This window comes from Agelaius tricolor, unplaced genomic scaffold (assembly GCF_023055355.1).
Source record: "Agelaius tricolor isolate 1412-34295 unplaced genomic scaffold, bAgeTri1.0.p SCAF_1, whole genome shotgun sequence".
NCBI classification, from domain to species: Eukaryota; Metazoa; Chordata; class Aves; order Passeriformes; family Icteridae; genus Agelaius; species Agelaius tricolor.
The window spans coordinates 64,529,614-64,556,032 of record NW_027269261.1 but is presented as its reverse complement, the minus strand read 5'-3'; the positions used below and the strand labels follow the sequence as shown (position 1 = coordinate 64,556,032).

At 39.2% G+C, this 26,419-nt stretch overlaps 1 protein-coding gene across 4 annotated transcripts in view; it reads left to right on the top strand.

Moving 5' to 3' along the window:
- Positions 1–26,419, top strand: part of PKIB (cAMP-dependent protein kinase inhibitor beta) — a 54,372-nt gene that overhangs the window by 16,716 nt on the left and 11,237 nt on the right. The window contains exon 1 of one of the 4 annotated variants that reach the window (XM_071437647.1): positions 16,974–17,059. The exons of the other annotated variants lie outside the window; for them this stretch is intronic. The gene's annotated coding sequence lies outside the window, so the exon portion shown is untranslated. Of the gene's footprint in view, positions 1–16,973; positions 17,060–26,419 lie in introns of those variants that run through there. 4 annotated transcript variants of the gene reach the window in all.

The window sequence follows — 26,419 nt, the reverse complement described above, 5'->3', positions numbered from 1 at the left end:
TCAAAACTAAAAATTTTTTTGTAGTCTTCTTTTTGTTAGAAACTTGATGTTCTCGCCTTTTCACAGAAAGGAATTTACTCAACATTTTCTTAAACCAATGTTGAGTAAATGACTTGGACTTTTTTTTGGTATGGAAAGGAAGTTTTGCTAAGAACTGACATAATGGGGATTTCTTTTGGGGAGTTTTTGTTTCTATACTTCTATCCAGAGCAGCTGGGAACAGTTGAGCTGGTTCCTACAAAACAGGTATTTAGTGTGAGTGTCTTGTTGCTGAGAGGTCAAAAATAAGGGAAAACACTATAAACACATGAAGGTGCTTTCTGCTGTATAGTCTCTGTGCTCAGCAGCTCATGGGTTATTTGAGTAAGACATAATATTTTTCTGTTTAATAGCTTTTGATAGATTTTTCTTCCTTCAGGTTTTTATTACCTCCTCAACATTATCGATTACCTCCTGAGCCTCCCACTCAGCTCTTCAGATTGAATGCAGTTTCAAATCCAGGATAGATTTGCTACAGATATCCAGAAATTGCTCCCTGAAACCACCTTCCTGACATCAAGCAGGTTCTGTCTTGCAAACAGTTGATATTTGTTGCCTCTTAATTCTGTGAATATTTGAAATACTAAGATGATGTGTAATGGAAAGCAAACCATAAATCTGTGGAGGTGTGTGAATTTGCAGCATATTGGTTTCTGACAGACATCTGGCCAAGTGACAGGACATCTGGAATGATAGCACAATCTTCCCAAAGCCAAGCCTCGTTGCTGCCATATTTCACCTCTCTTTTGGATGTTACTGTTGTCTCATCATCACCTTCTGTAAGCTGGTGAGATTCTCTCATTGTCCCTACTACAGCTGTTGCCATTGTTTTCTCGTGTACTTCAGGTATGTAGAGATGTTGCCAGTGCATTGCAGACTGAGCAGTTTTGAAGACAAAAGCATTGCTCTTGTGCCTCTCAGCACACACATAAATTGTGTGAGGTGAGAAGTGGTGTATGTGCAGTGAACACCCCTCAGATGACCAATCTATTGATTATGCCAATGGTTTACACTGAGATGTCCCACAAGAAAAGAATGAAACAGGAACTATTTACAACTCTGGGAGAAACAGGAACTCTGCTCTGTTGAGGAGAACAGTTACTCGGTGTATTTGAAGATCTGAAGAAAATGTATGTTAACAAAACATCTGAACTTGTGTAGTTAATACTTAAAGCCTAATTACAGCAGATTCTTTTCATACTCTATCATTTAACTTAAATTCTTAGAGATTCCACATAAGAAGTGAAGACACTCAGCAGTTCTGCAAATAAGTAATTCAGTATGTGCTTACAGCCAGGACTGTTAAGGAAATGTTACTTAATTAAGCCTCATTAATACAGACAGTTCTGTAAAAACTGTAAAAAAAAATCCTGCTGCTCAAAACAATCTTTATTTATTGCTCATTCCTGAATGTTTAGAACAGATTTAGAGTTTTAAATGCTTATCAATAAATATTAATAACACTGTGTATGGAAAGTTTGGGGTTTTTTTCTCTGCATCTGTGAAATTTCTTTTGAAAGTAGGAGGATGTCCTTATGCAAGTTGCTGGTAGAGGAAAGAACTGCAACTGTAAGCAAATTTGGCTTAAGCATAAGATAACCTACCAAAGAGCTATAGATTTTTTTTAACCTTGATAAAAGAACTCATGAAATGTCATTTTTTTTACATATTTCACTGCAGATGATGCTTATGGCATAAGTTGTTTAGCTTAATAGTTATAACCATGGGCTCAGAAATTGAATTGACCTCCAGTATCTGTTCAGATGTAGAGCCTCCCCCCCCCCCCCCCCCCCCCCCCCCCCGTGTATGGGAATGGCAAAAATGTGCAAATTGATAAGTTCCATCCATTTTTGAAAGATAAGCTCCTCAAATATGGTTTTACAGTGTGGAAATCTTGCCTGCCAATATCCTTCATGTTCAGCAGAGGCTGCGTGAGGATGATTACATCATTGTGCATCCTCTCAGGTTTCAAAGATGCTTCACAGAAGGCAGAATTACTTGCTGCTAGTCCAAACCTGTACAAAATCCCCCTCTTTGACCCCTGTCCTGCATTTGAGATCCTGGAAATGTTCCCACTGACATAAGTGTGAGTTGGATAAAGTATTAAATCCACCTTAACATCACATCTTTATTTCTGTAACGTAGGCACCTTTTTTTTACTTCAAAGCCTCTAGAGACTGGGCACCATGCTGAAGTGGAGAAACAGTGGTCCAGATCAATACAATTAAACAGTGCACAATCTAAATTGGTACCATATTTGTGTATTTCAGAAGAAAGAGCAAGTTTGCCTCTTACAGCCTATAAGATGTTGTAATTGCAGGGATGGAAGGAGGAACCATGAAGGAGAAGAGTTTGTGTGTAGGCTGAAGTTTGGTCCCTCCTCTGCAGTGGAGCTCAGTTCAGCCAGCAATCTTGTGCCTCTCAACAAGTGGTATAAAATGCCTCTTAACAGAGGTTAGCCCTTAGGAGGCTGCTCCTAACACAGATGGAAACTCAACTGAAGGCAGAATGAGGCAACAGTTATCATGAATTGTCTCTTAGGGGGCTATGACAGATGAGTGGTTTAGGTCACTTAAGGAATCACTGCCAAAGGTAATAGCAGCATCTGGTTTAATCTGAATTTGAGAAGGTGGATCTTGACAAAATTCAGTGGCAAGGTTCATTCTATGACTGGCTATACAGACAAAGCATACAGAGCAAACTTGGATTAGAACCAAATTTTAGAAGATTTATGTCGACAGCAAGGATGAAAAGTGATCAAGATCTAAAAGGTAAGGGAGATGATCCCGATGAGTCATGGGTTGCTAAGAGGACCCCCTTGATTTCTAAATTCCTGCTGGAGTGTTGGTGCAGCTGAATCTAATCTTAGATCCCTGGCTTGGTCAATGGTTTATGTCTAAAGGACTTCATAGGGAAATACAAGGAGTAGTGCAGACTGTCTGTCTCCAAATGTTTTTGAGCCTTTTTAAGCAATTTAAGGCCATGCTGTCAGCAGCAAGGAGGTGAATTTGTGCCTTTCTTCCACACTGCTTCAGAGGATGTTGGTTTTTGATGTTTTTGAGTGAAAATTCAATAAAGCACATTAACCTCATTAATCACAGTGTGAAGAAAAACCCTGTCAGAGAATCCAGGCTTTATCTTTGCCTTTTGCTTTTTGAGACACAGAAAGGAGGAGAAAAAAAGACATCAGATGTGTCTGAGTGATAGTACTGAGACTCAGAAATTGTAACTGGACTGTGGAAAAAAACCTTTTACCATAGGTGCCAGGATTGGAAGTCTGAATCTGACAGGGAAACTTGAAAGGCAGACTGTGTGACTTGTTTTGCTGGAAAGGTCTGCTGTTCTGATCCTGTTTTCTCTTTATGGGCCAAATTTTTATCGAATTGTTTTTTCACTACTTTCTTGCACAAGTGCAAAAGGATAATATATCATTAAATCTAGTGGGTTTGTGTTTATACTTGTATAAATAACTCTTTATTTATTGTTACTGCACAGCATCAAGGGATAAAAGACTCCCAGTGTAGATGTGCCTACACAAAGACTGTATTCGTAAGGGAGCACTAAAAATGAGCACCAGCCTAAAAGGCAGATGCCATGTCCACTATCTGGAATCTGGTATTTGAAGTTCATACACATAAGGATAGTAGCAGCCTTATCAGAAAGCATCAGTTTAGCATACATTTCAAAACTTGCAGTACTGACAGCTCCTACAGCACTGATGAGTTGGCTGCATAGAGGTGAAAGATTTCTGATCTTCCTGTCAGCAAAAGCATATGTAGACCTGATAGAGAAGGTAATGAAAATATCCATGGCAGTTTTGACCCTCACTGCTATTTTTTTGTGCTGACCATTTATAAATGGATATGGGAAACAAATGAATCATCATTTTGTGGTAAGTATAAGGTTCAGCTTCCAGGCAGAAATGCGTAGTTAATTGGTTATTGACGACAATGCTTCTCCAGAGAGAGGGTAGACTGCATTTGTGTTTCACTGTGTGGATTGTGTTGTTGTCTTTAAACCATGGATTTGGGAAGGGCAGGTTTTGAGTACTGTTTCACTCATAAAGCACAGGAAGCCATAAGAGCTTTCTCAAATCCTGCAACAACTCTCTTGCAGTTGCCTGATAATCCCTTGCCACTTACCTTTGCAAAAGATATTGGGAGTAGTTGAAGTATGTTTCTGATCCCAGCCAAAATCAGTGGAATCAATGGATCTCTTCTGTCATTGATTATGTGCAGGTTGAAAATCATAACTAGGCCCTGCCCCAGATTAAAACCCAATACACTGTTAAGGACATCTTCATTTTGATTTTGGAGCTTTATATTTCGGCTGTTGGAGTCTGTTGCCCTGTTGAGCAGAGATGCCATTTACTGTGAGACAAACGTCAGAACCACACTGAATAAATGCAACTTCCACACTATGAAAGCAGATTTAAAGCTGTACTTCCACATATATAACAAGACTGCATGACAGCTAGTGCTGACTTGTAGAACATCACAGACAGTATAAATACCTGGTACAGCTGCTGGGAGTTATTTCAATAACATATTGAGGGCTGAGAACAACTACCACAAATTTGACATATCATCAATTTCCTTTATTTTTCTTGCATCAAAGCAACATGCCTTACTTTTCTCCTGAAACACACCTGTAGGTAGAGGCCAATATTATACTAAAATGGGAGACAACTGGATTTTTTTTTTACCTACCTGAGCTAAACAAGTACAATTTGATATTTCAGTTGGATACATGCAAAGTGACATATATATATATATAATACCCACTAGTTACTGCATTTTCTTTCTCAGAAAAATCCTGATAGCAGTCTTCTTGAACAGCAATAGTCACATTTTTTTCTAAGTGGCCATCTGATGAGTTAAGCAGTTAGATAAGCAGAACTCTGGAAATAAATTTTGAAAGCATTTTCCTAATCAGCTTTTGTGTGCAGTGTAGACATGAGCTCAAACCACCTGTGGCAGCAGTTCCTGTGCATATAATCTGCTGTGGTTGCTCAGCAGTGAGGAGGGCACGGCAGAGGGGGGCCTGTTCTAGTGACTTCAATGAGCTTATGAAAGCGTGTCTTGTTACCTCCTTGGACTCATGTGGTTTTTCCACACATCTCCAGGATGCTCAAAGAGTTTCTGTGCAGATTTGTTATGAGTTCTACAGCGGTTGGATATCCAACTTTTGTCAGTCAATGGTATTTGCAGATTCAGTGCCTGTCCTGTTCTGAAATCTTACTCAGTAAAGGAGAAGCCCTGTCAGAATGGATGATTATAGCTCAGAATTACTTGAAAAAGTGAATGTAGAGGAAATGGAAGATGACAAAGATGGAAACCATCTGAAAAAGAAAGTCTTTTTCAAAGGAAAATTAAGAAGCAGACTTTCAAATAATGAAAGTAGCAATAACTTGAGATATAATTAAACAAGACTATGTTGGAAATACTGCTGAGGCTGTTGAACTTTGTGCATGAGGTATTTTCTGTGATTATTTGTCCTTACTGGGGTAAGAGGAGGTGTCAGACTGTTGAAAGAGGCAGAAGAGCAATCACAGCACAGAGAGCCCAAAGGCTGTTGGGCTGAAACTGAGCTGAATAAAAAAAACAAAACAAAACAAAACAAAACAAAACAAAACAAAAAAAACCAAACCAAAACAAAACAAACAAAAAAAAAAAAAAAAAACCAAAAAAAAAACAAAGACTGCCAAAAAAACCCACAAAGACTTTAGCAACTATATCTGCTCTTTGGCTGCTGGATGTGTCTGGAGGGCAGAATGTGCTTCAGAAACCCACAGTACAAAACTGAGTGCAAACATCACTTCCTTAAACATATTTTTCTTCTTGCACCCCCACAAAGGACTACAACTCTAATCAATGAAATTGAATTGCGGATTTAGAAAGCAAAAAGGGAGAAAGAAGCTGATGGCATTTCTGGGGTTTTTAAACATTTGAGGGAAATCTGTAGTCCTGGGAAGGTGGGGGGGCACTGCAGTAGGCATATTTCTATTTTGTTTTAGCAACCAGAGCATGGCTATATTCTCAGAAACCACAATTCAGGCTCTAGGGGAAAAATGCAAAGTATCATTTACATGCCAGCTGTACTTCAATGTTTGTTACTCTTCTCAACACAGCACCATTGCCTTTTTTATTTTTTATCACTTTCATAAACTTATACAGGATAGGATTGTATGGAGGGAGAGTCAGATGAAAAGATGGCAAGGTAAAACTTCAATTTTTGTTATAAGAGAGCATCTTCATAGTTTCAGAAAGAAATCTCTATCTGCAGTTTTCCAGGAGGCTGTTTCTTTAAAAAGATGTTTTCAAGATTGACTGGTATCAGGTGTTCACTGCCATGTGCTGCAGGTGTTACCATGGTGACCACTCCACTCCTTTAGGTAGGCTGTCAGAGGCTATAATTGTGCTTTAAAAATCCTGTGTGCACTATGATAACCTGCACAGAAATAAGCTGCAGCCTTGCTCAGACACAGGTCTGCCTCTGAATTTGCTGATTTGTGACTGCAAGCCACAGAATATTGTATACTGATGTTTGGGGGAGATTTCTTTCCTCTCTCCCTTTCCATGAGACAAACAAGTACAATAGGCCCTACAATATAATGGGATAGATTAAATTATTTTAGCCACGCTTCCTCCCCAGCCCCATTTGAATCTGTGGCTCTTTCTGGTCTCAGGCCAGGAGATAAAGCTGGCTGGAGCTCTGCTGTGTCTATGTGGCTCTGCTTGTGCCTGGCCTCTGTAGGGCACGTGAAAAACAGGTATTTTACTGACACACTGGCGTCTGTGTGGCTGTACTCCAGACAGTGGCAATCCTGAAGTGCCTTCTCTGCCTTTGGCAAATCTCTGACCAGGGGTTAAAATTGAATTACCCTTCAAAATGCTGCTTGCTTACCCTTGTATTGCATGGGTCCTTATGCTGCAAACACTCATTTGCCTTTTTACCAGTGCAGCTGGCAGCAATGCTTCATTTGTTCCTTAGCTTCTGTAGGATTAGGGACAGAGGTGCTCCTCTTTCCATACACTGCTTATGTCTGTGCAAAGGTAGTTTTCATTTTGCCTGCCACAATCTGAATTTCTGCTTCAAGTCAAGTAAGTTGTAGTTGACACAAAAAAGTAGTAAGATTGCAATGCTTATTAATTATCTTGAATTCTGCATCAGTAAGATGGAAAGTAAAGAGAAAAGTTGGTAAAGAGTGAGGAAATTATAAGGATGGGTTGAAGGTCAAGAGGCAAAGGCCAGAAGTGCAGTAGAGTTAGAGGCTATTGTGCATCCTGCCCCAATTTCTCTATATTCCAGCTACTGCTTCTCAGTAGCAGCCAAAAGTCCCAGGCTCATATTCCTATGGATGCCCTTAGGCAGGATGGTATCCTGGGAAGCATGTTTTTTATAACTGGCTGTATCTTTGCTCTGTTAGTCTCAGAGGGCCTGGGTTCAAGACCACAGCAGCAAAAGAGCCCTACAAGAATGACCTAGTCTGTTGCATGAGATCAGATGGCAGGTAAAACTCTTACTGTTAAAAAAAAAAAATTCCCAATTAAATAAACCTTTCTGATTAAGTCTTTCACATTTATGTAATATAATAGGGCTCGATCCTTTAAGTTGCTGAACAGCTTTTACCTCTCCCCAGCAGAGGCAGAGAATTGTAGACATCAGCAGTATTCAGTACTCTGCGCAGTTAAGAACAGAAATTGACCATTTGGGCCTTCTGTGTCCTGGTAGTCTCTCTTAAGCCTCCAACTGCTATTTTGAAAGACAAAATTAGAAAATAAGATGAAATAAGTATTTATGGCCCCAGTTGTACAGAGTGCTTAAGAAATTGTTTTAAGGATGCAGCTATGAAAACTGGACAGGCACTGGAGTGCTCATGTGTACTGGAGCTGTGCACTACAATGGTGTGTAGTGCTGCAACTTGGATTTCAAATGACATTTGATTGTATAGTATGCTTCAGTTTATTGATTTTACATTATCCTCTCTTGTATTTGATATGTCTTTTGCTAGGTATTAAGTGGGCTTTAATACCACACATAAATGGAACACCTACACAGAGTTGAAGGTGAGTGTAATTAGCAGTCCTCTAGGTCAACTTTGTCATGTCCCCACTGTATTAAGTATGTGCCCTGCAGCTGTGCTGGGCATCTTTTAGAAGCCGCAACTATTCCAATGTTCAAATTCTTAAACTGAAATTTCCCATTGGCTTTTAATTAGATTAATAAGTGAATGTGCAATCAGTGAGCTGTAAGGAAAGTTTCCAAATATAGAAACAACTAAACCAGACCCTAATGCAGTCATCGAGCAGTTTGAATAATTAAATATCAAAAGCAGATAAAGAACAAAAGAAGTCAGACTTTGCATAAGGTAGAGCATGATATGAAGACTGACTGATATCTGAGGGGATGGTGAACAAGAGCATCTGTCCTTTCAAACACTACATTTATTAATAAATAACAAGCATTTTAATGGGTTGCTTTGCATCTAACTGTGTAAATAAGACTGGAAAATGCCAGCCAAAGCTACTACAGACAGCACAATCAAACACTGAATTGTTTGGCATAAAAGTGAGAGCTTCCATGGCTGGTTCCTTAGTGGAGAAAAGTGACACAGAATGTGACGTAACTTACTAATTATTGACTCACTCTTAATGTTTTTACTTCTGTTTCTCTGATTCCTTCTTTCTTTGTGGGGAAGCGCTTCCCCTTCTGCTTTTGCTGTGTTCCTCTAAGCAACAGAAACACGCAACAAGAAAACCGTCTGGAAACCAGACTCGGTGCCAGCCCTATTGAGAATAAAAAAAGCTGATTTTTGATGCCTGATTTGGAGTACCACTTGCTCTGTTCTGTATGTCTCACAGCCAAACTGGAAATCTGTCACCCTGCCCAGTTTCCAAAACATGGAGACTCTTAGAATACAGATTCCTGCTGTACTAGTGAATAGTTCCCTATCTTTTTCACACCTGTTGGGTTGAGCAGCTCAACCTGAAAACTCTTGATAACTGTAACCATCTTACCCTGCTCTGTGCGTTGCCCACAGTAAACTAAACTCTACTCACCAAGGAAGGCATAACAACATCCTGGGCAGCACTCATTAGACTATGTATGGAATGTTGTCCAGTTTTGCTTCTGCCTTACTGGAAGGATGTTGATAAACTGGAGAAGGAGTTGATCAGGGAGGAACACTTGAGGAGATGATGAGGAACAGGGGCTTGTTCTCTCATGTTGCTGAGAAAGTGGAGCCAGGTTCTTTACCGAGTTGCACAGCAAGAGAGCAAGAGACTATAGTTATGAGAGACTATGGTTATGAACTAGAAGAGGACAGATTCAGACCTGAGGTAAGAAGGAGCCTTTTCTTGATGATGACAGCAAAACCCTGGCACAGAGAGGTTGTGGAGTTTCTATCCTTGAAAATATTCAATAGTAGAAAGGACAAATCCCTGATAAATGTGATCTGAATTAGTTATTGACTCTGCTTTGAGTAGGAGGTGGGAGTAGATGACCTCCTGAGGTCTTTCCCAACCTGAATTATTCTATTATTTCATAACAGTGAGTTTTCAGCCTTGATATATCCTCTGCTTCTGGCTCTTTCCCAGTCACCTCTTCCTGTCCTGCTCTCAGAGACCTACACACAATGCAGGGTAACACTGCTGTTCTCCACCAAGAGAACCTTGGTGACATGATGAAAAGTGTGTTGGTTTTGAGATGTGGACAAACTCCCATTTTGACAAAACCCTGCCTTGTCTTCATAAGAGAATTGCTTAGCCAGAACTTTTAGGCAGCTGTCTCAGAAAGAAAACGTTTGCTTTCCTTTCATGCTGCCATATATTTTATTTAGAATGATTCTTTGTTGTCTTTCACAGTGCTGTTCATCTGGAAGCTGGTACTTGACTTTTCAAAATGGTGGCTGGCAAGAAGCCATAGCAGTAATTAGCAGGAAGGCAGAACAGAATTCCAACCAACATTTAGTTGAGGTATTTTAGTATCGCAAAAATGAAGGGGTTTTTCTGCTTCAGCAAATGAATAAATAATACTGTCTAGAGTTCCAGCCTCAAGCAAGTTCAAGTAACTTGTATTCAGGGTCCAAAAAAAGTGGAGGAATTTCTGGGAGCAGGAGAAGGAAATGAGCCAAAGACAGTGGATACATGTTCATTTAGGCAAAAAAACAGATGGGAAACAAAAAATTAAACCACATATATCAAAACCAGGTGTCATTGGCAAGAGACTGAATGACTTCTTGCATGAGAAAAGTGTAAAACATGTTTCACACCCAGTCAACACCTTGACTGATTCTGTGCCAGAGTTCAAACCTATGCCAGCCTGTCCCTGTGGCCTTGCAAATGTGCTTGGAGAAGAAGATGGTTATGACCAATGCTGAAATTTAAGCTACTGATTCCTACCTGACTGCCTCATCCATTTACTCCCATCTGAACAGAAGAACTTTGTTTTGTTATCTTGTTTTCACCATGAAAGAGTTGATTGTTCTTTTTTAGTTTTTTCAGGATGCAGACATTTTAGTGTATTCCTAAATTTATGGGTGCTGAAATTCTGAAGCAAGCATCAGTGGATTGTAGCCTCTGAGAAGCCACCAGTCTGCTTCCTCCCAGACCTTTCTTCATGTCTCATGCACCCCATCTGTTCAGAAAGTATTCAGCAAAGTCAAGCAGGATTCCTTGCTTTGATTTAAATAGGTTTTTTTTTAGTTGTCCCAGAAGCAGTGACCCTAATTCATTTTTATATGCAGAGCTCTTTTTCAGAAGACTAAACAGAATAAAGTTGAACTACTTTGTACTCTTCCTAATTATATTACTTGTTCCCTTCTCCTCCTCAGCTGACTTTGAGAAGAGCTCAGCAAGCTCATGCTTTTCTTCAGCAGCAGAGTCAGAATTCATATAGAATGGGCAGATACAAAGACATCATCCAAAGTGTTCCTATGAGTAGTCTGAAATAATGACTTAATAATAAATCTGAAATAATGATAGGAAAATTCCAGAATTTATTTTCTTTCCTAAAATTGAAGAGACTGCAAGGTCAAATTTCTTATGTGGATTAATGACTGCAAAGTTTCTAAAATTGTGTTGAAGTATATAACAAGAACACTCTTTTTTTGGCCCCTGTTGGATGCTTGGTATTGCATTTTTCTCTAAAATTGTTACTTTGAAGAAGAAACTTGCAAGATTAGCTTACAATAAGGACAACAAAGAGTCTCTCCCAGAAAACACAGGACCTTGGGTTGACAGAGAGGTGGAATGATAAGTTTGCCTGTCAAAAGTCACTTCATTTCATCCAGTTATGCCACCTTGAAAATTGGTCCTCCTTGTTTTCTTCGCAATTGCAGAATTCACTAACTTCAAATTCAGTTATTAACTTGAGATGTGCCTGAAAACTTCTCTCCAAAAAAGCCATGTAAGCAAGGCTTTTCAGAACTTGGGCAAATCAGCTTTCTATTTGGTGAGGGGAACAAAAGAAGGGGCATTTTGTGATGTGTGATGAAAGACATGTTGTCATCAGTTCAGGCCTCACTGTGTGATGATCCAGCTCTTGAACTTGGTGCAGCTTGTCATTGTTTGGTAATTGAGGTAACTGTAGGAGTCACATAACAAACACAAAAATTGATGTCCAGAGGGTCTAAAATAATTGCATAAATAACTTCTGCTTATTTTGGACACGTTTGTGGTCTCTATCTCTGGAACGGTGTGTGTCTAACAGCTTACACTGACCTCCTTTAGTATTTTCAGAATTCTAACTCCAGTGTTCCTCAGAAACAAATGTATGCCATGCACTTAAACTTTACCAAAGGCTGGCAAGAGGCATAAGGTTTTTTTCCTGAGCATAGTTGTGTTAAAACTGTCAAATAACTCTCTCCAGTGTAAATAATCATTGTTTGAGTTTAGTACATGCAAATAATATAAAGAATTGACAACTGACTCTTCAACTTCCTTTTAATGCGGTTACTTTCTTTATAGATGTGGTAACTCCTCATTGGCAGGGACAAATTCTAACAACCATTCCCCCAGGGAGATCAGAAAAACAAACTATTAGGTGTGGTGAGTCAACATAACATGTTTACATAACATGTAAAGAGAGGCAATTACAACTGTTCTGTCATCAGATCAGTAGGTCTGTGTTGTGATTGACCTCATTTACTTCCAGTTGCAAGAAGCATGTAAATGTCATAAGATGCTTTGTCACTTTTGTCCCCAAGAGAACAGTGTCTTGTTGAGGTCCTTTTTAGTCCTTTGTCAGTATTTTGGTAATGTAATGTTGGCAATACAAGAAGAATATTCCTTCAGAGAAACATTCAGCAGTTCCTTGCTGCATAGCCAGTGTTATTAGTGTCAACTCTTACTTAAATAAATATACAGTGTTTTGGTTTGATTTTGTTTTGGTTTTGCTCATGTTTGGTTTAACCCTTTCTAAAAGCTCTGTGCTTTAGATAGTTTTTAGCTTCTAGTTTTTAGCTAGGAGCTAATTGGAGAAAAGGACAGGTAAGAATTCATGGTTTGTGGGGAGAAAGCAAGCACAGTTATTCAGCTGGAAATAAGTACAAGCACAGTATTCAGCTGGAAAAGTGGAAGTTATGAATGTTTGTCTGGTTCCAAGGGCTCTTCTTGTATAAGAAATAGTCACTGCATAAATTACAGAAGCAGGTTTCTTTAGGCTACAAGAATAATATTTTTCCTTTGTATTTTAAGTGATGGCCTGACAAATGCCAGTCCTGACCCCCAAATTTTGTGACATTGGTTTTTTTTTTCACTCAATAAAAGCATTGCCTTAGTGGTTGAAGTGTGAAGACTAGGGCAAAACTGGAGTTGACATCCAAAAAATAAAATTTCAGTTACAATACTTCTGCACAGTGGAAAGTGCTGTTGCTCAATCTAATTTCTTCCCTGGGGATCAAAGCATTCACCTAGGAGACAACAGCTCTAGGCAGTTTTTCTTCAAATCCCAAGGTATTCCTCTGTGCATGTTTTCAAAAGGAAGAATGAACTATGCCTGGTGGTTTGAAGGAGTCATTGCAGAGGTGATGATTTCTTTATCAGCTGAAGTGAGCAGTGAGTAGATGCAGGTGCTGCCTGGCAACCAGAGCAAGGCAAAGTCTGTGATCTGTGGGATCCCTAGGCAGGCCCTTCTCCTAGGTGTTACCTGTTGGTTAGTTCCAGGTGGCTCTTCCTTCATATATGAAATTTGTAGACTGAAGTAATTTTCTGAAGCATCCAGCTTGGGAGAAAAAACGTTGGCATCTAGTTCTGCAGTTTGGCTTCTCTGTACTTTGCAGATCTGCTACCTCAAGCAAAGGTGACACAGCACCTCTCGTACATAGACATGTTCTTGGCTGAAGAATGTAGAAAATCCACCCCCAGATGCTGTGAAGAATTGTGGTGTGTGAAACGAGAAAAAAAGGCACTATCAGTTACAGGGACAGTAGTGGGCCTTCATCATGACAGTCCACCAAAGGTTTCACTTTGCAAATGACTACTTGCACTGGGCTTAGCTCCACCTTTATTCACTTTAGACAAAAGTCTGGCTTTATTAGTTTTAGGATAACCCCAAACAATTTCATCTCCAATGAAATTCAGAGAACTTCTTTTCATCCCTAGTTATCTCACCTTAATGGCTATAGCAAGAGTATTCAGAAATAAACAAAATTGGATGATGTATCTCCTCAGACATCAGTGTAGGAATGTCCACATCTAATAATACAAAATAAATGCATGTTACAAATAAGCTGAAATGCCTTTATATGTGTCTCATAAACCTAAGAACATTCTGGACATCAATCCATTAATATGTTTCATGGTCTAATTTTGATTTCTTCAAAAATTTCAAACAAGATAGCTTGGTTGGTCTTTAAAAAGACTTAACTGAGCTTCTCAAATGCACTAAATTCAAGTTCAGAATACTTTGCCCATATGTTAACAAATTAATAAACAGAACTTCTTATTGTAGAAAAAGTCATCAAGTAAGAGTCTCAAAAGTATTATCTGAAAAATAAATTTCTGGAAATGCAAAAGCCGTTTCATAAATGCTGACGTGTCAGAGTGGACTTTACACAACCCAAGTATCTTATTTGGGAGACTCTGAATGTACTCAATGCTGCAAGACCAACAAAGCTCATCTGGATTTACAGCAAATAACCTGTCCTTGCATATGTAATGGGCAAACTTTCATTAAAGCGTTCTGCTGCATATTAGGAAGCTCTTAGATCATTATTTTATCTGGCACCAAGCCACTTCCTAAAATTCAAAGTGTGAAAGTTTGGTTTCTAAGTCACAGTTTTGGAAGCTGCAGTAACTGTTCAGAAAAATCTATCCTTTAGCTGGTAGAATCCCTAAAGAGCTGCAAAGATGTGTAATATACATGCTTTTGTTCTTCAAAATAGAATAGCGAGAACCTATCAGCAGCCCTTTTGTATGTGCATGGTGTTTTCTACCTCTCCTCAGCACTTAGGTACCTATAAAGCAGCCAAAATCAATACACAAAATGTCAGGTTTGAAAGGGCATGTGTGCAAAGAGAGCAGCATTTTGGGCTAAGCCTGTGGTTCAAAGCACTGACTGTACTAACAATTTTCCAGTAATGTAGTAAAAGCATGGAGTTTAGTCTTCAGGTGAGCAACAGATTTGGAACAAGACAGCATTTTAGCTTGAGATAAGATTCACAATTTGATGTTTCCCTGCTTATACCAGGCATGAATTACTGAAGGGAGGGGAATGGAAGGAAGACAGTAGCTTGGGAAAAGGGCTAATGGTGCTGTTGCCATTGCATTACCCCAGCTGGGCTGTGTGTGAGCATCAGCATGGTATCAAGGACATACCTTCTTTCTGCCACTGTAGAACAGGTAGTGTGACTCTGATAACATTTTCTGTCTCCTTGTATTCACATTACTCTCTCCAGATCCTGGTTCTTAATTAGAAACCCATTCTTGCTTTGCCTTGCCAACTATTCTAAAATAAATGGAGCATATTTTGTAACTGGTGGCCAAAGAAAGGTACATCACTGAATTTTCTTCTGGATGGTGTTAATTGAGCAAAACCAATAAAATAGGCATAGCTGATATGCACAAGAAGAAAACTAATTTTACAGAGTGCTAAAAGCTTCAGGCAAGATTGTGGTTTTCCTGTAAATTTATGCTCTCTTTATTGTATTAGCTACTGTGGCAGAAACATTGAGGTGGAAGCTGAAAAGTAGCACAACTTATTTTGAAGTATTTTGAAATCCAGTAATCTCTCTGGGATGTACCCATATCTACTTCAAAATGCTGACCTTTGTTAATATTCTAATAACTTTCTGGAGCAGCATTTTTATAACTAGCAGCTGTGAAACAGGCAGGAGTTCTCTGAGCCCTTCACAAAGTTTGTACAGTGTTTCATGAAGTGATTTCATTATTTCTCAACATGAAAGTTCAGTGAAAAGAATGTTCATCCAAAAGAGAATCTGGAGAAGAAAAGGTTATACTTGCCAAGAAATGAATTGTCGAATACATTGGTGTAGACTCTAGTGTGGTTTCATATTGTACCCAAATTAATACATAAGTTGTTTGAAGGCTAAATAAATAGCCATTTAAACAAATTGTTTCCTTTTTTTAACCTTTTTTTCCTGTCTAGGTTAAATATTTGAAATAGAGATGACGTTGTAGAGAAAAGGAATATGTATGTAGGCAAATTATTTTGTTTCTGCTACTTAACTTTATGTGTCCACTGATATCTACTGAAATATCCATTTTTCACTCTAGTAAATAAGTAATCAGCTGATATGAACAATTTGTGGTAAGACCCCTATCTCAGTTGCCCCAGTGCACATCTAGAGAAACATAACTCCTGTGAGATTGATTAGATTTACAGCAGCTGAGTTTTATTCAGCTTGGGTTTTCTGTGTTGGAAGAAACCTATTCAGTGGTAAATAAACCCCCTTAGCCCCCCCCCATTTGTAGGTGACTGACCCTTGAAAAATGTCAGATAGGGGCAACCTTGACTTAGTACAGAACATTGAATCATTTCCTCAACCAAGAAGTTAATTTTTCTTGATTGTTTCTTTCCCTTTTTTTGCCCTGCTGACGTACATGGCTCACAAGATGTGTGTGGCTTCAAATTGCTGCAGCCTTTCTGATTTTTACAAGCAGAGAGGCTTTTCCAGTGGCAATTTACTTCTCTTGTAGTTATGTGATGGCAAGTTATATTTGTGGAGACAGTGGAATCTGGAGCTGCTGGCACAGCTTGAGCAGTGGCTCTCTTCTGTAGCTCATGCTGGTCCCTCTTGAAGCCATGCTGTGGGGCTGAAGGCATACCTGAACCATGAACTTGAAGGTACTTAGCATTTTGCGGGGCAGAATTGTGCAAATTACCAAGAAGCCATACTAAATGACCCCCCCCCCCCACCACCTCTTTGATTCTTCATCCAAATCAACTGAGAGCTAATACAAAATTAAGCTCTGTGGTTATTTCCAGCTAGCTTTCTTGTGTGCTGTGAAACTCTCCGTGTTGAGAAGCTGAAATACGAACTCTGGTTTAGATATTTGCTGAAAATGTGTTGGCAAAGTAGTATTTATCTTAGAGCAGTGTGAAGGCAGTTTTTATGCCACAGTTACATGTTCTCTGTTTGGATAGCAGGATGCCACAGAACAGCCACGGCTTGTTGCTTACACGGTGTCCAGGCAGCAGTTGCCACCTTTGGGGTGAATGTAACAGCACTGCTGGTGCAGAGGGATTTGCCTTCCATTATGAGAGGATGGAGAATTCCTTTAATGGCACTGTTGTTAAGGATTTACTTTTGTACCAGAAGTGCCCTGAATGAAAAGGCTGAAGTCCAGAAGTCTACCTGTATGGCATGCTCTCTGTATGTGAATTTGTCATTTGTTCATTTATTTTAAATGTATGCAAGTTTGTCTTCCTTCTTGGCAACAGTTCAGCTTTCCCTTGGTGTTTTGCTGTAGTCAGCTGAGAAGACAGACGTTGAGATCACTTTCCAGTTGTTTCTGGGTGTTTCTGGTATTCATCAGCCTCCTCTTTTTGCTGTCCTGTAAGTAGCTTTTTTCTTATGCTCTCATTTGCTGTATTGTATTCTGTACCTCTTTTGAGCTGTTTTTAAAACATTTTAACAGGGTTTCATTAGCATCTGCCTTTCCTAAAGAACTTTAGTTAATGAGCTATGCTTGTTTCCTTACTGCCTTGAACAGACTAAGCAAACAGAGAAGTTCCCCTTTATTTAAATGTTCGTAGCTTTGCCAGTGTTCTCCTGCTGCTGGGTTTTGCACACTGCGGGGGTCATCTTTGAAATGCTTGTTGTTTGGTATAATAAATGTGGTTAGATTAAAAGCCAAAAAACATCTGTATTATATGTTAAAATTATGTTCTTTGGCTGTGACTACCAGTGTTTTAGGGAGTTCCCTGCTGAGAAGTACAGAAATTAGTTCAGTTTCTCTGTGGGTGCATCTTTTCCTCCATCAGAGGGGAAGAGGGATTCATTGGGTGAAACCATTTATTTGGCCCTTAAAATGCAGACTGTCAGGTCAGCCCTGCAGAGATATCTGTATCAGAGCCAGGTTTCTGGAGCTCTTTGTGACCATGAGGAGTCTGAGATGGAGTATTGGACACAAACAGCCCTGAACTGAGCAAGAATAGTTGGTTTTGCTTGTCCTTGGCCTTCACACAATCATCACAAATGTGAGAGACTGCAGTTGAGGGAGAGTGCTGAAACTTCTCAGGCAGGAACAAAGCTTGCTCTTACTTTTTTCCCTCTGTCAGCATACATGAGCAAGGATTTTGTGGAGGGGGTATCTGCAGGGATTTATTTTCTGACAGTGCTCTCTTAAACCTCCCATTTCACTGAACAAAGCTGTAGTGGTTTGGTTGATGTTGTAAGGAACAGAATGTAACCCACGGTTTTAAAAAGAGACTAGCATACAGGGGCTTTTCAGTGGAAGGTTGTGCCTGTTCATCTACAATCAAGAAAATGTAGAACTATTTCTGCACTTTTTAAAAATAAAAACACAGCTTAGAAATACAAGAAACCTTTCAGCTGTTTATTTTAAAGTGAAACATAAAGATGCAGCAGAAAAGACCAGAGAAAAATCTAACCATGCCTGTAATCTTTGGTAACTCTTTGAGAACAAGAGGTCAACTGCAGAAAAGAGTCCCTTGAAATCTCCCTTTCAGCAGTTTTCCATTCAGATTCATGCAAGGCTCTAGAGAGGAGATGTAGGCTCTACTCATCTCCAGTGCTGAGTGAAGTTTAGAAAAAGAGAATCCACCATCTCTAAGGATATGCACTCATTGGGAGACCATGACAAGCACATTCATATTTTGGACCTTTTGAATATATAGGTCTTAATGCATTAATAAATCCCTGTGGTAGTGTTCACAGGGGTCCCAGGACGAGGGAAGAGACGAGAATCTTGGCTCCATGTTTCAGAAGGCTGATTTATTATTTTATGATATATATATTATATTAAAACTATACTAAAAGAACAGAAGAAAGAATTTCATCAGAAGGGAAAGGAATGGAATGATAATAAAATCTTGTGACTGACCAGACAGTCCGAGACAGCTGGACTGTGATTGGCCATTAATTAGAAACAACACATGAGACCAATCAAAGATGCACCTGTTGCATTCCACAGCAGCAGGTAATTATTGTTTTTATTTTCCTCTGAGGCTTCTCAGCTTCTCAGGAGAAAAGTCCTGGCAAAGGATTTTTCATAAAATTATAATGGCTACAAATCCCAGTATATGAAACAAGGAGTAAATTAATATTTTGCGTACTACAACATCTGCATAATCCCTCAATGATCTACACTTGTCAGTATCACTTCCAGGCTTTCCTTTGAAATGTTCAACCCATACTTCCACAAAAAAAATCCCCAAGAAACTCTCCTATGGAATTTCCATTAAGGAATGCACTTAGGTCTGTGTGTTTCTGGGAAAGACACATCTTTGCAGAGTATGTCCTCTAAGATGGTCTTGGTGTTGGTTTCAATCTATCTAGAAACAGTTGTATCAGCTTGCAGAAAGATTCACTCAGTGATAATGCCTGTTTTTTGCCTTTTCTCTCTTTCTGTGCTTAATAAGAGAAAATAGGAAAAAAAAAAGACTTCTGAGGAATCTGTGTGGAAAATAAAAAAAATCAAAGAAGACAGATTAATTTACACTGTCGAGTCTCAGGCTGTAATATGATTATGCTGACAAAACTAGAAAAGGAAATGTTCAGAGCTCATAGGCATTTTAGGAGAGGTCATTAGCTTAGCAGATGGGAAAACATTGTTTCTAATCATTCTGCTGTTCCTGAATTCACACATTACACAAGTAGGTACGCACTCTGACCAAATGTCGTGGAGGCTGCAAAACCTTGAGAGGAGCTTGCCAGGGGGCTATTATTTCCAGTTAAACATAAAATCTGAAGGCTACAGAATGTCAGTGCTGAGCAGTAATCTTTATACAAAGGGAAATGGGTCCTTTTGGGTTCCTCATCCCCCTGTAGCAGAGTGTTTTCAGCAAGGGATTGAAATGGCAGGTGTGAGTAACTCCAAATGTCACGTCTGACTCCCCCTCCGCAGGTTGTGTTGCTCATTCTTGCCTCTTTCTGTGGAGAGATTCACCTGTGGTGCTGCCTGGGGAAGAGCCTCTGCAGGGATGGTGGGGACTTTTGTTGTGGTACTTCTGTGGGGCAGGGTGGGAGAGGCTTTGTGGGGGCTGGAGGGGGACATTGGCTCTTCCTGCATGGAGAGAGCATGTCTCTGAGCATGTGGATTTGCTGCTGTAGGACAGAGAAAGAGGAGAGAAGGCATTTGCTGCCTTGGAAGGGTAGGAAGAGGGGAGGCTGAGCTGGTGCTGTCTCTTGCAGGGTAAGAGAAGGAGTTGAGGTGAAGGATGTCCCATTGCCTGTATGACCTCTGTGGCTGTCAGGGTTTGACTGGTTTTGTCTCAGTGCTGGATAAGAGCACAAAGGAACAAACCTCCTCTGATAAAGCCAAGCAAGGTCTGGGATTTCCTTGCCTTCTAACCTTCTGGGAAATGTGCTGTATCACTGAGGCTGTGTATGGGCTCTTTCTAGAGCAAGAAAACCTAGTGAAGTTGTGCTTGTGGGCTTACAGGGTGAAACCACAAAGTGAAAATTTCAGATGGGTCAAAGAACCTGGTGATTAAAGTAGTGGCCATATCCATAGCAACTCAAGCTCACTGTCCTCCCACCCTGTGCCAGTCCCTGAATACTGGCAAGCAACTCTTCAGGAGCAGTCAGAGGTCTCTGTCCTTCCTGGACCTGGTGAAAAAGTTTTATTAAAATTGATTCAGGAATTACATAGTACCATCCCTACACAGTGGAGGTGCAGATTGACCTTTTCCTCTGAGCTTTCAAGATGAAAATTCTATCCAATTCTGCTCCAAATGGAAGCAATGTTTGCTTAGACAGACCTTGTTTGTTGCTTCTGCTTCTCTTGTGAAAGAATGGCATTGCTCTAACATGTCAAAATTACCCACCTCTCACTCAGAATATAGCAGACCGAATATTAAAGTAAAACTAAAAAGATGAGGAGAAAGCAAGCTTATTGTTAAACTTTTAAATCCAAAGGATTCAGTATGTGGAACTTCCACTTAATGTTGTTTGTATGACAAATAGGAACAAGACTTGATTGCTTGTTTATATTTTAGTTTTCATTCCTTCACTTTCCTTAAGACCATGAGAGCCCATGGGTCAATGGCCCATGCAAATTAAGAAAGTTTAAGAAAGGTTCTGTGTATCATGGTATCCCAGCTTAAGGGTCCAGCCATACTTAGAATCATTCACATGGAATGGTTTGGGTTGGGAGGGATCTTCAGGAGTCATTTAGTCCAACCCCCCTGCCAATGGCAGGGACACCAGCAACAAGATCAGGTTGTTCAGAGCCCCATCCAACCTGAGCTTGAAAGTTTTGAGTGATGGGGCATCCACAATCTCTCTGGGAAACCTGTGCCAGTGTTTTACCACCTCCTGTAAAAAAACTCTTCTTATGTATAATCTAAATCAATTTCCTTCAGTTTAAAATATCTCTTGTCCTGTCACAACAGGCCCTGCTAGAAGCTTTTATTCTAGGTCCCCTTTCAGTACAGAAAGTGAATATTTCATTCAAATAATTTATAAAAAGCACACTTTAACCTTCTACTTTTAAATCATCCTATATGTACTGGTGATTTCCATAGCCTCCTTATCAATTGAGATATAAATACACCTTTTTTTGATCCCTATTTAAAGCATTTAATCCAGGTGTTTCAATAGCTGGGCATGTTTACTGAAGGATCATTTATCAAAATCAAAAAGGTTCTTTGAAAGCCATCTGCCTTAATTAGAGATAATTTTAATTGAATTAATTTAAAATACATTAATTCAACTGTGTGGAAATGACCTGCCTGCCAGTCTCATACATGCCCTGGAAAGGTCTGTTCTGTGGTTCTTGTTCTTGAAAAACAGATAGGCTATAATAATTGGAGGTAGGGATTTGCTTTTATGACTTAGATTTTGTGAGAGACAATAATTTTTCTCAATTGCCAAGTAAGCTTGCTGAGACCATAAAATAATTTCCTTAGCATTTGAGTAGAATTTTGATTGAAATATGTCTTCTTTTTATGAAAAAGGGTCCATAACTGTGAAGCCCTAAGATAGGAAGGCTGGTTTAGTGTCCCAGGCTAAGGTCATTAGAGCGTAATAGAGATGATTCATATGTTCATAAAATAGAAGTATATTGAAAGGCTAAAGAAATTAAACCAAATTAATCCCATATGTATTTTACTGACTTGTTTAGGCTTGTAGCTACTATGAATTTTACCTATTAGACCTATTCTCCTAAGAAAAAGAGACACTCTGAAACAGCATGAAAGTCAAGGAGGTTTATAAATTGCTGTGATCGATGATATCCTTTCAGCAGAGATGCAGAGGAAACAGAATCATCTAAAAGTAGGAAGGGGGAAGCAAGTATAGCACTGCAGATAAACCCTTCACCTGAAGTGTAAAATTAATCCAAAATAAGTTCTAAGGGAAAAATTCTTAATGTGCATTATGGATAATCATATAGCCTATTTCTTTCCTTCATTACTCCTCAAGAGATTGTGGAATTGTGGATTTTTGATTTATTTAATTTCTTTCATTGGTGATACTCAGTGGATCAGTACTTAGCTGGCTTATTTCCAGAAAATTTAAGAATAAGATGCTCTCAAATACTTATGCCCCTGTATTCCTTATTCTGTGGAAAAAGCTTTTCCCTCAGTCTGAACCTTCTGGCAGAGGATTAAATCTGAGGGTTTTGTTATTCTGATCCTTTTTGCCTGTGGGTGTAAATACCCTGTGGTCTCTGACCATGGTGCAGTCACAGATTTTCTGGTGCACAGGTAACCAGAGATGGTATCATCAGGTGTCCTATCCCCTGGAGATAACTCTATTCACCAAATCTGAGTGGGAAAAATCTGACTCAGTGATCTGCTCTTGAATGTCAAAGCACTCATTCCTAGTACTGTGTCCTGGCTGTATTATCAAATTTCAGTGGAAGCAATACAAGCCTTGCAATTAGGTGAAATATGTGGGGAACTGCAGGGTCAAATTGTAAACCTTTGCTATCAGGATATGTCTCAGTGAATTGTAATTGATTGAATTTATTTTTTTACTTGCAATTTAAAGTCTATTGTAAATATAATTGAGAAAGTCTTGTGAATCAAGGTCGTTATCTAACTTAAATTATAAGCCTAAAAGAAGATGGATTTCTCAAATCTCAGTCTATTTTCTTGGTGAGTCACCATGAGAGGGGGCAAATTTTCCTAGCTGTAATTTCATTAAAATCAGTAAATAGGACCACTGTGAAGATTGAACAGGTAAACTGTGACCTCAGTGAAATTGTATTAGAGCAAGCATGATGTATGCTGGAGAATGAAATTAAAAAGAAGGATTATTCATTGAATTTTGAAGAAATACTGTTTCTGAAGCAAAAAAAAAAAAATATGCTAAAGCATAAATATAGTATAAATGGAACATACCGAGCAAGGAACTGAGGGTCCTCATTTAAAATGCAATTGTTGAAGACAGTGCAGCAAAGTCATATAACTTTTCAAAATGTATCCATATGTCCTATTGATTTTTCATCTTTGTGAGTGTTAAAGTGACTGACATGTCAAGGAGAGCTGTAGGAAACTTAAGTAACTCATTAAAGGTTGTTTCAGGGCACCAGGTTGACTTGCAGTTGGAGGTTAGCTCCATTTTCCTTGTATTAGACTTCACTTGCCAAATGGCTGTTTCCTGCCTGGGCTCACTTTAACAGTCACCAGATTAAATCTGAAAAATACAGTGTTCTCTTCTCTGTTGGTTCATCTTCCCCTGAGGACAAATTGAACCAGAATGATTTTGCAGAATTTTGCATCACCTGTGATGGTCTAAGACAAAATTCTTAGGGAAAGAAATTATCTTTTATTAGTTAGAAAAATGTAATTGGAAAAACCTTTGGGTAGACCAGTAGAGATAGCTTTATAGAATTATCCTGCAATAGTTCACTTATATAAGCAAAATCAAAGACCTTTTACTGTCCTTGAACTGAGTTAATAAAATAATATTTTATTAACTATTTAAACATTTACTGAATTGAGCAAATATTATTTTCTTTCCACCATCCTATTCAGCGAAGAATGCCAAATGAGGTTTTTTGGATTGGATTTCCAGGAGTACTCTTGGATGAGCCGGTAGAATAGTTCAGGAAGCCTGGATCATTTGAGGAGTATGAGACACAATTGAAGTGAGAAATAGATGAATAATTTGGGGGGAAATAGTTATGCAGAGCTTCATGGCAAAAGCAAAGAGCACTGAGAATCCAAGAACCATGTTTGAGAGAAGTGTTAGGGTGATGTTTGCAAGATATCTGAGTGGCTCTCAGACTGATACTTGCTGAGAAGGGTGGTAGAGATATTCCCATCAAGAATAAGCACTACTGAAATAGCTGAAGTTGTCAACTGCTTTACCTGTCAGGCAGAATAATAAAAAACTTGGAGTGTTAGAATTACAGACTTGCTTATGACAAAGACAAGCAGGCTTTCTTGCAGCTTTCTATGGTAAAGAAAATGAAATTAGCCTTTTTTAGTATGTTAGTACTTTTACTACTCAATAAAGAATAGATTTAAGCTTACTTTGTTTTAAATGCTGTTTCCAGTCCTCTATGAGTAAGTAGCAATTTAACACTAAGTTTCACTTCATTTTTGTTGGTTTGGTTTGTGTTGGGATTTTTGCTGCGGTTTTTTTTTTTTTGGTTGGTTGGGTTTTTTTTGGTTTTTTTTTTGTTTTGTTTTGTTTGGTTTGGTTTTTGATTTTTTTTTTTTATTAGAACAGAAAGCTATGAGTAATTCTTGTTCTGGAAATTGTGACTCTGCCTTGTGTGTGCTTGCACTATGAAACCAGAATGCAGAAATTAAAAACTTAAATAGGAAGGTTTTATCAGGGAAAAGAATGGTTCATGAATTTAGTTGGGCTTTAGCTTTTCCAAAGTGTTCATCAGACATAAACTATAAGACAGAGAGTATCCTCTCCTATGCTCAGGTGAAGAAATGCTGGGGGGTGTGACTGCAAAACTGGCTAAACCCAAGTATTTCCACATCAGTCAAGTGAAACTGAGATAAGCAGGGAAGAAGTCCATGAAGAGGATGGGATGGTCTGGTCTGAGCCAGGCTAAAAAAATACAGTTTCTAGGTGTGAAGAAGAAATAATCATACAAATTAAATAAAATTAATCTGGCTTTATATATAATTATAGAATGTTACCTGGCTGTGACAAAATGAAATATCAGTTTTTATTTCCATAGCTAAATCAATAAAGTACTTCTAAGAGCTTGTCCTTGCTTTTTAGTGGAAATGGTCTCGGTCCCATGCTTTGAAGGCTTAGGAGCTTAGCAAGGTGCCTGCAGCTATTCACACTGCAATTCCTGCTTTCTTCCAGTCTGTTACTACCCAACTGCTGGAAAGAAGTGGAAAGAAGCACAAGCTTCTGTCCCTCACCAGTTTCATAATGGAAAGGTAACCCTTTCACCAAACCCACTTCTTCCTCCTAGGGACACTCTGGAGGTCTTAATATGAAATAACAGGAACTTTTCTCCTAGGAATGGTGCTGCCTGCAGGGCAAAGAAAATGCACATCTGTGCAGAAGCTCTTATTGGAGCTGCTTGTTCTTTTGAGGGCTCCAAACAATATCAGTCTGTAAAGGTTGTCACAAATACTACATATTTGGTGGCCAAGGTGTTGTAGCATATGTCAAATTAACACAATAATTTATCCCCCTCAAAAAAACCCTGAGAAGAAAAATCCTTGGTGTAGTAAACACTTTTTTACGTTAAAAAACTAAACAAACCTGTTATACTTTCACCTAGCTTGTTTGCTGCTAAGTGTAGGGTCTCCATTGTGCCCATCTTTCTGCTCATCCTGCACCAGAGCTGGTCTCCTGCAGTGTTCCTCAGAACTGAACAAGCCTCTTCCTCCCATCTTGCTTGCCTTCCAAAGAAACTCCTCACTATTGATTTTGCTCTTCTTCCTCAGTAAAGTTCCAGAGCTCTCCTTTCTTTCCATGTCCCTTTAGCTTCCTGTGTAATTTCTTTGCCTCACACAGACCCTCAGGTTATCTTTCTGCTCTACACAGAAGCACAGTTACAGCTCCCTGTGGTTTTTACTTCTCTGTCAGTCTTGTGCTCCCAGCTTTCAACCCTTTGTATCCACGTGTTGCTACCAGGAAATTCCTCTTGCTCCACAACTCCTCTTCTGTACGCACTTCCACAAGGACTTCCCTTCCTGGGAGCATACTGTATGTACTTGTACAATTGGATTCACTCTGAGCCAGATGGAAACATCCCTCATTCATGTCAGTAAGATCTCAAGGAGATTTGGGCCTTCCCCAGTGAGAGACTTTGGGTACATAGCCATGTTGGTTATATGCACATATATCCTTTGTTGTTCCATTCCCATATATCTGCTAAATTCTAAATTCATCTTCTCACAAAAGCATTTTACATTTCACTGGGCTGATTCCTTTACTGGAGTGCATTGTGTAAGGGTACTCCAGTATGCCTCAAGCTCTTTGCTTGCCTCAGTTTTCCAAGTGGTTTTGTCAGAACAGTTTTCTTCTACAGAGCTGGCAAGTAAAGAACCAAATCCCTTGCTGCTTCTAACAAAGAATACAGATTGACATACATATGCTGGTTTATGTAGAAGACTTGTCTGTCTTACAGAAGTGTTTGTGGGATGTGGGGGCAGCAGATGTCAAAGCAGAGGGAAAAACTTATTTGATGCTTCCCTAAGGAATTCTCAGTCAAATGGCTGAGGAGAAAGGAGATTGAAGAGGTTGGGGGATACTCATTTCCTTGTGTGCCTTTGAAAGTGCAAAAGATCATAAATA